Genomic DNA, 12,639 nt, shown 5'->3' with positions numbered 1-12,639 from the left:
CAGGAGCCTACACACTTAAGATGTATTTTTTTCTCTTAAGATGACGCAAACAGTAATGAGAGAATGTACTTGCTTGTTTGTTGTGTTAGTTTACTTCCCTCCAGTGCTGTCAGAGGCTCAGCCTCCTGAAGTTCACCTCTGTGGGGTGGCAGGCCTGCGCCTCTGAATTTCAACCATTTCAACCCAGGCTTCTCAGCACAGGTCCTGGTAAAAGAGAGTAGAGTAAATCCTTCAGCCAGTCAAGCAGGAGTGCATCCCTGTGGGGACTATTAAAAGTCACAAAGTGCAAGAAAGGAAAGATAAACTAGCAGACACTGCCAACAGGCGTCTCTTTCTTCAGGAGTCACCTGGAAAAGTATAGCTCATCATCACTCTCAGTAACTTCCAGAAATTTCAGAGTAGCCATTCTGATGTTCTGTTCTTCCCTCTCTCCTTGGACAGCAGTGACATGAGCAGCCTGGTTCTTACTCAAAGCTTGGCTCTGAAGGGATGCTCTACAAGTCTGTTCGCTCACCTAAGTAACTACTTAATCATCTGAGCTCTTCCTTTCCAGGCACCGTGCCACTTTCCTCTGTCTCTGTGTCTTGTCCAGTTGACGGTGCACAAAATTAATTTGCACTTTAGAAGTTTAAGTGCAAGTTAGTAAGAGAGGTTATTTACTTTTCAAAAAAGCTACTATTTATGTATCAGAGTTGCAGTGCTGTCTTAATCTCTAAAGGAACAACAAATGCATCTCGGGTGATTTAAAAAATATTCTGTGGAAAACTTTTCCAGTTTGATGCTTTATATATTCACGTTGACTCCAGCTGCCTGGGACAATCTGTTTAACATCGTACTCCTCCTGACAATGGAAAAGAAAAAAAAAAAAAAAAAAAAAAAGAATAGCATACAGAAGATACAGCTACATATATACATGTAGCATACAGAAGATACAGCTACAGCTGTCAGGTTGTTCCTCGTTATTTAATGTGCTACCAAAACATGATGTTTTACCAAAAGAATTTATTCTACTTACATAATCACAGAAAGTCACTTATGCTAAATAAAACTTCGATCTGTGTTTGACCTCATAATCAAAACAAGAGTGGAGAAGACACATTGGTCATGGCTTCACCAAAACAAACAAGTTAGCACACTGTAGAGACCCTAGATAACATCTGTGGTAGAGGTAGTACTATCAAGGTTTAAAAATATTCATGGGTCCATTTCTCCATGTACTGGAATTCTAGTGAATAAGGGTTATGTACGTATAGGTGCTTTGAATCAAGGCTTTGAGCAAACTGGGATCACTTTGTATGAAGGGTGACCCAGCACATATCTTGGGTTACCTATGGGCAAAGGGAATAGTTAAGTTGGACCACTCTCTGAAGAAAAAGTTGTTGGTTTCAGTGGTTCCATTTTATTTTTTATATTTTCCATTTTATATTCTGATAAGCAAGTGCCGTTTTTTGCTTACATGTAGTTATTGGGAGTTTTATTGCTGTTTTGCTTATTTAACAAGATTGACTACAGAAAGGCACAGAATGTTTTTTGTGTGATTTTGATTTTTACTCTGGGGTATTTGCGATGTTTCTTCTATTTATATTTTTGTAAAAAATAAAATCTTAAAATAAAATCTTTTCAATACTCATTCTCATTAGCCCCTCAGAATATAACTTATTCTTTGATACAGAATCTATCAATGTCATTATAGAGGATAATGACTCAAGTGTAAAACAGAGCACTCTTAAAGATTGGATGGATACTACTATGTATGTATATACTATGCTTTTTAAATCTGTATCAGATGGAAAAAATAATGTGTAACATTAGGAAGTGTTGTATGTTTTTACTTGATAATTGTCAGAATTCCATAAGTGTAATCACTTACTCTGATTTGTTTGTTTGTTTTATAAGATTTTTTTATATCAGCAAAGACTTCATAGCATGTTCTGATAATGCATGATGTGACGTGATAATGGGTAACTTAGCATGTAGGATGTTACACGGTCATTGTTAATTTAGGAAATTAAAACCAGCTTGATTCCTTACATGTTAAATGAAAGAGACTTCATTAGGAAAATTACAGATAGCTTTAGACAGACTAATCTGCTAGCTTATGAGTCAGAGTGAAAAATCTGTTAACTTATCCTTTTGAATTAGAATGAAACAACAAACTGTACTGACAATGACATTTATCAGTGTGATAATTCTGATTTTTTGTGTGTATATACATACATATACATCTATATACACACATACACATGTATATATGAGTGTATGTGTGTACATATACATATATACATACACAGCCATAGTCTATATCACAGCTTTTTTAGGGATAACTTCTGGCAGTCATCTATATTCTGCAGTGTTGGCATTTTTCTTTCTCTGTATGAATTCCTTGGCTTTCTCTGCATTTTAAAATCACAGCTGTGTTCTCCTCCTGTAACCGATCTATAGGGATTTCTTATTAGAAGATGTGTAATGGACGTAATGTAACCACAGCTGCATGAGTCCTGTTCCGCTGATGTACAGAATACATTTCCTGCCTTCTGAGAGGCCTCAGCTATAGGCACAGTAAACAGAGATTTCCAGGGCAATTAAAAGAGGTTGACTTCAGAATCTATCATTCTCTAAATGCTTCTGGTTTTGCTAATTTTGCATGATAACTGGGATGAGTGAGACTGTGTAGAGTATACTGATGAAACCTTCCCGTGGCAGCCCAGGTGTTCCAGGTTTGTTGAATACCTTGCTAAAAGATAGATTTTTGTTCAATCCAAGTTTCCCAGTAGATTCCTATACACTTTACAGGATGACAAAGGGTGCCCTCTAACAAATAGAAGATAAACAGAATTTGTTTTAAAAAAAAATCAAATCTATCTGAAAGATCTGCATTTGTATCTGGATATTATTTATGACAGAAGAAATGACAGATGAAGAAGGGGTTGAAAGGTTTGTGTAGCCTAGACAGTACTTAATTGTTTTTAGAAGTTGTGATTTTAACTCTGGAAATGCATAGTTTTTTGTAAAATACATATTGTGTACTCTTGCATTCAGATCAGTTCCCACAGCTTTTGTCTTGCATTAGCTTTGTTCTTGTGACCTTGTGAGTAAGGAAGCTCAATCTAACTCAGGTAAGATGTAGTATTAGAAATTTTTATACCCTTTCTATCCTAAACTGCATGTAATGCTACATAGTGATTTGTTGTTTAATGCAGCTGTATGTACCTGTGGTACATATGCTGTATTAATGAAGCATTTGTGGAGCGTTGTACTAGGGACTGCCAGCAAACAGAAGCTCTGGGACTCCTTCTGGTTCCTTGGATTCATCCACTATGATCATCTGAAGAGCAGATGGCAAGGACTAAGGGAGTGAAGAACCTCAGTTTATGAAACCTTCACACTGCTGACCTAGTGTGAAAAGATAGGGACAAAGAGCAGGATATGACACTGCAATTCCAGTCATTCCATTTACATCAGCGTGAAATGTGAAAAGAACTTGTAATTAACAATTCAGAGCATGCAGATACATTTTCCAGCCCTTCACTGAATCATTCAGTGAGATGCTCAAACTTTTTTTTTTTTTTTTTAACTTTGTTGTTCCACTGATAAATGTGTACTTAACAAGTGGTTGGGGTAGTTGTAGTTTACTTAGTAAAATGGATTTGGATATTTCTTACTTCTAGGTGTTTATCCTCTTGATTTTTGTTGTTGTTTGTTTTGGTTTTGGTTTGGTTTGGTTCTGGTAGCATACCATAACTGGCCTTCATTTAGTAGTTTGAAGTAGTTCAAAGTCTATTTCCAAACCATCATAAGAGAGATCTGATTTCTTCCTTTCTAAATTGGAATATTGTTAATATTTTAAATTCCTCTTTTCCTTATATAATTTTATGTTTAGATTTCATTTGTTTGGATGATCTTATCTGAAGCCTGTCAAAGGAAGATGTATTGTTTTGAAATTCACTGTTTTTTTCCTCTATGTAGCCTTATTTTTCACACTGACTCACAGCTGTGGAATGTTAGATTTCTAGACCCTTTGTTCCCACTATGTATTGTTCACGATCATGTTTTTTAAAAAATAGGAGGAGGGGGGGAAGAAAGCTTCATTTTGAAAATGTCAGTTAACAAATATATGGAACACTTTGAATAATGTATTGTGTTTTTGTTGTGCTATTTTTCTCTATTTAATCAACCAAACAATAAGTATTGTTTTCTATGTATGATAAATATATCCTGCAAATAAATTCATTGTTTGATTGGTAATGTGTTTAAATCTGTTTTTAAAAATAAGGTATAATGACATAATGCTGTGTTCATGGCAATTACTGTATTCCATCTCATTTTCTCACACTCCTCATATGTAATTTATATCATCTATCTAGGTACCCACAAGCTTACCACTACCCTTTTTATTATCTGACCACCTCCTATAATTAATAATAACTGTCAATTTGCTTTCTCTTATTTACCAGCTTATCAGAATAATAGTTTGATTTATAATAAAAGTACATCCAGACAGACACCTACATGCTGTTCCTGAGCATAGTAGTCAAAGTAGTCACTGTAACGTGAGAAAGGTACATAGTGACTGCCTTGCAGGAGCACAACCTTACTTCTTGGCGTATCTCGTGTAAATTTTCTCTTCTGGCATTGTGGACTTTGTTGGCTTGTTCTGCAGTGAAATATTTGCCATGGGATTTGCCACAGTCAGGGTAAGTGGAACCACTTCTCCAGGTGTTAAGGCTACTCCTATGGGAGGAACTTAAAGTTCAGATTGTTGAATGATATTAAAATGATGCTACATGTTACAACCTTTGATGTGTGTGTACAGGCCAGCACAAAGCTGGGCATATATCCTAGTTGATTCTCAACAATTTTCCTTAGGTATCCAGATGCAGTCTGTGGCTGTTAGTATGGCGTAACCAGACTGTTTAGCCAGCCTCATTTGAGAATGAAACTTTATTGCTACGTTTCTTGAGCAAACTCATCTAAAGTTATCCAGGTTATTTGCACTGAGAACTAATTGTCCTTTGTTGCTTATTGGACAACTGTTACCTTATACCAGCAGAGCTGTTTCAGCAAGCATGGCTTTGTTTCCAGATAAAAGATTACTGTGAGAAGTAGGCACAAAGCACAGACTGCAAACTGGGAGAATTTCCCAGGTAGGTCTGCATGCGTGCATTCTTCTGAATCCTTGCATGAGGAGATGGCTTTTATATTTTTCTTACCCATGTTAAAGGGAGATACAATAGTTTATTTATTTTATTTCTTGCATGAGGAGATGGCTTTTATATTTTTCTTACCCATGTTAAAGGGAGATACAATAGTTTATTTTATTTTTTATTAAGCTTCTAAGAGGGTCCTGCAATTTTTCAGTTGATTTGGAAAATGTTACCCCTTTTCCTAATTATGTATGTTCTATAGTCAGTAATATGCTCATGTTGTCATGAGGAATGATGACTTAATCACTAATATAATTTAAGGGTAACATTTAAAAAGGTGTACTGTATTAACGTGTCTCATTGCTAGCTTAGCTTTGCTGAGCATGCCCATTTGAATTACCAAGCAGAAACATTCCTAAACATCTTTATTAGGTCTGTATGCAGTGAACTCATTTAAATCTTATTTAAGATTGTTGTGACCTTTTGATGTGAACTACCCAATCAAGTAGTACAATTTAAGATTTGATTATAATTTTATGGTAAACCCCAAGAATCCACCATATTCATGAAGTATAAGCAGCAGAGTCACTGAGGCTTCTAAGAATTTTGTCTCTCTCAACTCAAACAGATGTTGGTCTGGTGCTTTGATACTTTTAAAGCTGCAGTGTTGTTGAAATACAGTTGGACGTTCTTACAACTCATTTTGCAACTCATTCTCTATATTTCTGATGAATTGTTGGTGTCTACCTTTTTTTAGTTGTTTGCAAATGTAGTGGTTGCTGAATTCTGTCTAACCACCATTTCTGGCATTCTTGAAAACACATGGTTTTACATCCTTTTTCATTTCCCCTGAAAGGAATCATTTAAACAATAAAGAAGCCCTTCTCATTTATTAATTGTCACCCTTTTTACTAGCTATTATATTGGGAAAGTCTCTGTGTCTTTGTCCATTTCACAGCTCTGTGAGGATCTCTATTAAAACATTACCTGATTATTATTATTTTTTAAGTGTAAATTCCTCTAAGCCTTCTGCGTTTGCTGCAGTTACACACACAGGCATCTAATGTGGTCTGAGATATCCTAAGGTGTTATTAGGTTAGTAATTTGCCTTGGAACAATGTTTGAGTTTTGAAACACAAAACTCAACACAAAAAACGCTTGTCTCCATTTGCCTTATGTTAGTTTAGGTCTTAGGGCTTCTGAAACCTACGCGTGGGGCTGGCAGATGAGGCCCTACTGGAGATCAAAGACATTCTGGACCAGCAGCTGGATACTAGGAGGACTACCTGAGGGCATTTCCTATCATGCCAGATGCTTACATGTGGGCAACAAATCAAATCTTACTCTTCCCTATATTTTTTTTTGTTTCATGAGTTCAAGTGGAATATAGGGCTTTTGGAGTGAGTTTTATTTGGCATAAAAGTACATCTGAGCATTCCTAGTTTTGCACAGTACAAGCTTCTTTTATAAAAGTTATGGCAGCAGGTGCCACACACACTCCTCCTGCTCTGGACCTTAGGCCTGGAAGCAGCAGAAATGAGTACCGCAAGTACTGCAATGAGCACTACATCGAGAAGGAGGGCTTATTTCAAAAGAAAATACCATGTTTCTCCAGATGTGGAGTGGTGGTAGCAGAAGTGCACAGGTTTATGGGAGGCAATGGAGAGGCACCAGGTGGAGACAATGCTGCCCGAGGAGGAACATGATGATCCAAGTCCTACAGGAGGTCACCTGGCTTTTTCTCCTTTATGGGGCCAAAGAGGTGGAGATTCAGTTAGGAATGGGATAAAATCGGGGTACAGGTGTGGCAGATAGAGATTGTTCATTTACAGAATCTTTAGATCAGAAAGAGCATGTATAGAGCATGATATCAAGCGTTTTTAGAGTTAAACTGCAAATAACACTGACCAACTTCCATCACTAGTGGCTACACCCCACAAAATAAGATCAGGGAGACGAAAGTCTGTACTTTCATATGGCAGTTCATTTATATTGGCAAGTTAGTGCCCTGCTTGCTGTGCAGGGATCAGGCCTGATCACTCTTTCAGTAGCCTGTGCGTGAGGTCAGAGCTTTTCTTTTGTTTCCACATTCCTTCTCCTGTATGACTTGACCTCACAGATGCAGTTACTAAGAAAAAATAATCCACTTTTATAATGTTTTGCCCATTGGCTTTGTTTCCATTCCTGCAGCTATTTGAATAACTAGCATAAACACAGCCAAACCACCTGTATCTCTATCGCTGCTGCAAAATCAGTAAAGTCAGATTGTGAACATGCAATGCAAATGCATAGCAAACCACACATTCCTCAGTACTTACCACTGTTATTACCAACAAACTTTTTTTTATTTTTTTTTTTAAGATGACTGCTTACTGTTCTTCAGTAGATGTCTGAGTTTATTCCCTGTAAATGTTCTGTGGGGGCATTTATTATGCTCAGTGCTGTTGAAGGTAGAAACAGGCAAAACAGAATAAAACATGCTTACTATGCTTTTTGGAAGTAGACGAAATTCTCCCTTTCATTTACTGGAGTGATATGGACGAGTTAGGCATATACCTTCAGCATTCATTTTCAAACTAGAGAGAGTACTTCAGTAGTTAACCTAACTGGCCTCTGCAGACCACTTTAACTACAATTAAATGCAACTGAGGCAGAAGTTAAAATATCACTGAAATAGTTGTGAACCCTTTGGCATATTATCAACCAGTATTTTTTCACAGATGTGCAGAAGCCCATTGTTACCTTGAGACTTCACCTAACTGGGAACTGCACAATCTTTTTAACCTCCATTTTGTATCCTGGCATGAAAATACCAAAAGCAGTTCTGAAGAAAATATCTCAGCTTTCACTTACAGGGTTACTTAGAAGGAGGTTACTTTTAGCATGTACAAATGATTTAAAAAACAAAACAAATAAACAAACAAAAACTTAAAATGTGATAGTAAATGTGATAAATTACTCTGTTTGCATATATGTGATTCTTCCAGCTCCTCTCCTGTACTCCATCCTATGTCAAATGCCAGTTCAATGCAAGTTATTTGCATGAGCTTTTACAGCTGTGCAGTGTAGCTGAAGACATTAATGTTGCAGCCAGATCAGGAGTTTGGTGAACTTAGTTCATCATAGGTACAGGGGAAAAAAGCCAGGAAGTGAATACAGCTGATAAAGAAGGGGAAATCAGGAAACAAAATTTGTTATATAATGAGGTAAAATAGCAAGAAAAGAATCCAAGAAACGAGTGATCATGAGGGTTTAAATAATGATCATTTTTATTATTAATTACAAACTGATAAGAAAATAATGAAAATTTGTCCCTTAAATGAAGGCCTACTTCTAGATTAAAAGGGTGCTTTGAAATGCAAAACAAATTTCTTCTGCCATAGATTTCCATATACAAATAGATGCTAATTTGATAAGCATTCGGTTAACTTTTGCTGACCTGAACTTATCATCAGCTTAGATAAAAATAATGATTGTTGGTGGCCTTAGAAATCTGTGAAATACATAGGCTGTAGCCGCAGGGAAGAAAACTGGAATGGCTTTGTCATATCAACAAATAAGAGCTTGCAGTGAAAAGAAGTGGTTCAGCAGCTACGTGTGGGTCTAAGGCTTGAGAGCCTCCAGCTGGGCAGTGTGCTGTGCTACATTATACCCTGCGTGACCTTGGCGGTCTCTTCCAGCATTAATGATTCCATGTTTCTATGGTTCTATGACCTGGAACAGAGGGACTGACACCCTAAAGAGAAAGGTAGGCCTAGTGAGCTCCACTGAGGCCAGTGGAGCTCACTGGGCCCTACAGTGAGGACCTTGCCCTGAGGTGGAACACTCGTGCTGAGGCTAGGGGTTGAGGGTGAAGCAGGAGGCACTTCTTGACTGCACTGGTGAGCGAGAGGTGGTGGAGTCCTCATCCTTGGAGATGGCTGCCCTGGGCAGCCTGCTCTGGGTGTCCCTGCTTGGGCAGGGGTTGGAGCAGGTGGCCTGCAGAGCTCCCTGCCAGCCCCAGCCATGCTGAGAAGCATGCCTCTCCTCTCACCTGAGAGGTTCAACCAAGTGGTTGGTTTCGGTGTGGAAGCTTTAAATTGAGCATCCCACAAAATGCAGCAGTGGTTACATGCACATTTTTAAATGCTGTCTGCACAGGTAGGAACAGGATACATCATTAGGAAAACACTCTGGATACAATCCAATGACTATCCGATGACCTACTGTCCAGGCTGTTTGTATAAACCATAGGTGAATTAGAGGTCTTGGCTCCAGGACAGAGCCAGGATGTTTTCGTGAATGTTATAAATTCAGTGTGGTTTTTGGTTGTTGTTTGCTTTTTAATCTTTGCTGTATTTGTTTTGGAGCATACAGAGTTTGGTATCTAGGGCCATTACTTCTAATATCACACAGCAGCGCGTGTGGGGAAGCTTCCTCTAAGATACATATGGACCATGTAAGAATGAGCTTGTTGGAATGTTAAAGAGATATTGTCATTTAAAAACAAAAGGATTGCTATTATTTTAAATAATAAAAGCTCTTTAATATTTGAATAGCCATTTTGCTTTTTTCCAATATCTGCTGAGATACTTTTTCTACCTTTAAAATACCATAAATTAAAATTTATTCACAGCTTAGAGAGGGTTTTGCTTTGGATATGGAAATATATGACCAAAGGAGCTTTGAGATGGGCTTCAGCTACTCCAAATGTTTGACCTTGATGTATCAGTAAGAAGAAATTGTGGCAAGTTCAGTGCTGATAAAAGCTTGCTGTTCTCCAGTCATAAGGAAAACCATCTGTCTTAAGAACAGCCTAAATAATTAACCAGTCAGGCATCTGAAATTAGAAATTTCCACTGGAGCATCCCAGGCTTTGGAATGCTGTGCTGTGAAATCCGACAGTGCAGTAAGCCAATTATACCTGCTATCAGAGGATTGTAGGTCCAAATTATACCGAACCTGTTAAGTAAACCCTGACTATAATGCTCACATGAAAGCATAACCAAATTATGCATAAGTAGTAGGGTTGTTATCAAGTTGAAAATAAAAATGGCTGCTTTCTTCTGTCTGTGCTCACCAGGGATGATCTGGCTACACTGAAGTCAGTGGGAAACATTCAGTCCCTACATGGAGCGTAATGTAAAGTGTTAAAATAATGGTGGAATAAGGTGACTAACAGACTAAAGAACAGTGACAAAATGGGACCTGTCAAGGCAGGAAAACACTTTTCTTTCCTGCTTCCTCAATCTGCAGACTGAAGCAGAGGTTTTTCCTTGCTATAGTTAACGAGTTTGGCAAAACCCTTTGCTTTGCATGCTATAAAACATTGGTCTGTACTTCTAAGCACATTTGTAAAAGTTATTTAGTCTTGAAGCATGAGGATGAAGAAATCAAACAGAATCACAGTTTTCTCTGCTTTGGACTCTAGCAAGTTTTCAGGGCTACTGGTCTTCTGAACAGGGTGCTGCAGCAAGAGAAAACTTCAGGGATTCACCCACACCTGGCTTGAGTCACTTGCTTTAGGCATTTGGATAGTCATCTTCTCCTCCCTCTACAGCCAATGGAGAAAGAGATGCCACCACAGATAAGCCATCTGAGGAGCAATCATGTGGGAACGCTTCTCACCCAACGTACTATAGATGCAGCCTGAGTACACAGCCCAGGTGCAGCCTGCTCCGCTGTGATGCTGAAAAAAGAGTACATTAACAAATATGACTACTCACAGCACCCAGAGTGGTAGTATGTAGTGTAATGGGATAAAATACTGCCACTAAAACTAGATAAACAACTTGGAACCAAAAAGTATTACCCTGCCTTATTTCTTCTGTGATCCGTAACATGTGAATGAATAGATGTTCACATAAATAATCACTGGTTTGTACCTGATTGCCTTACTCAAAAGGTCTTCATTCATGCACACCACATTCCTCCACAGAACATTTTAGAACATGTTCTAAAAATTGTAAGTATCTGAATCATTCCTGATTTAAAATACTTCAGTCTAGCAAAAGAATATTAAATTATATATATGTATGTCATTAAGACCACTGAAACGTGATGGTGAGCAACTTGGAATTGCTAGGTATCTGGCATTGTCAGTCTCTTTTTATTTTTAAAGTAAAAAATGCAATAAAATGAGCCAGAAAAGTAGAAAACAATGCTTAAAAATATTGATGGTGAAGATAGTGTTTTAGAAATCACCATAGCTAGGATAGATTTAGAAATAAGCCATATGTATGCCTAAAGACAAGGACTCTGTTAACAGTGTGGCATCAAATGGCCACTTTCCACATTCTACAACTCTGTTGTAGTTGTGAATAGTTAGGTTTTTGCCCACGGAACGGCGCACAAGCCTTTTAGCCATTTTTCTGCAAAGATCATGACTGTGGAAGGGAAAGCCACTTAGAAATACATCTTCCCTGGCAAAGTGGATTACCACTACCACATTCATTACAAGTCTGACACTGAATTCGCAACCTGTATTTCTTCTACCTCCTGCCTTTTCCAGCAACGCCTCCACCTCCCCATCTTGACTTCATCATCTCACTAACAAATCCTGAACCACTTCACAGAGTTATTAGTATCTGGCTGCCTTTGTTTAGTCAGTAAAAACACATTTTTTAAATGAAAAAGTGTGAATTTATCAGCAACCCCTGAAGTCAGGGAGGAAGGAAATGAGGGGGGGAGGCATCTGTGTGTTTTACTCTTGATTTTTAGGAGTTATACTTGACAACCTTTCTGTTCTTTATATCTCTTTAAAAGATGTGACAGTGAGGATATGATTTTGACAGAGTGTTTACAGAATTATGACTCCCTGCCTAAATATGCTTAGTTTGCCAGATGTGGCATCTATTTGAACAGCTGCACTTCCGGTTGGGGTTTATCAGCAGCTTACAGTATATATACTTTCATACTATACATTCCTTAATGCTTTACCTCCCTAGAAGACATTAGGGATGCTAGAAGAAAAAAAAAAAAAAAAAAAGGATCCATCTTGAAAGGTTATTTGCTTTAGGAAGAAAGATTTTTGCAGTGAATAAGCATTAGATGCATCATATAAAGATTTGGTCAAGATTCTGGGAAGTGACCATTGAATCCAGAGAAGTTTTTAAGGTTTTCATTCTAAAGGATTTACTTATCCAACACAACACAGCAGAAAATCAGGGCCTTTAAAAAGAGCCAACTTGCACACCAGAAACTTTCCTTACTACATATTCACTTTTTTGTTTATATCTGTGAATGTCTGGGATTTACTACTCACTGAAAGGAAAGCAAAAAAAGGATGGAAAACCTGAGGAAGGTTGCCAATAAGGGCACTGACCATATCATTACCATCAGCTTCCTGGACAACTGAAGTAACAGCAGCCTGTTTTAGCGTTCTTGAACCAGTTTCTCTGGGTTGATTGCACTTCACAGTAAAGTCTGCAATACAACCATCACCAAAGCTAGCAGCACCTTAATTTTGATGCAGAATAGCTATAGTAGATGTTAAGAAAATCTCCTTATCCACCCA

The sequence above is a fragment of the Oxyura jamaicensis genome, chromosome 1 (genome assembly GCF_011077185.1).
Source record: "Oxyura jamaicensis isolate SHBP4307 breed ruddy duck chromosome 1, BPBGC_Ojam_1.0, whole genome shotgun sequence".
Classification (NCBI taxonomy): Eukaryota; Metazoa; Chordata; class Aves; order Anseriformes; family Anatidae; genus Oxyura; species Oxyura jamaicensis.
The sequence above is the reverse complement of the archived record's forward strand: the minus strand, read 5'-3'. Positions refer to the sequence as shown.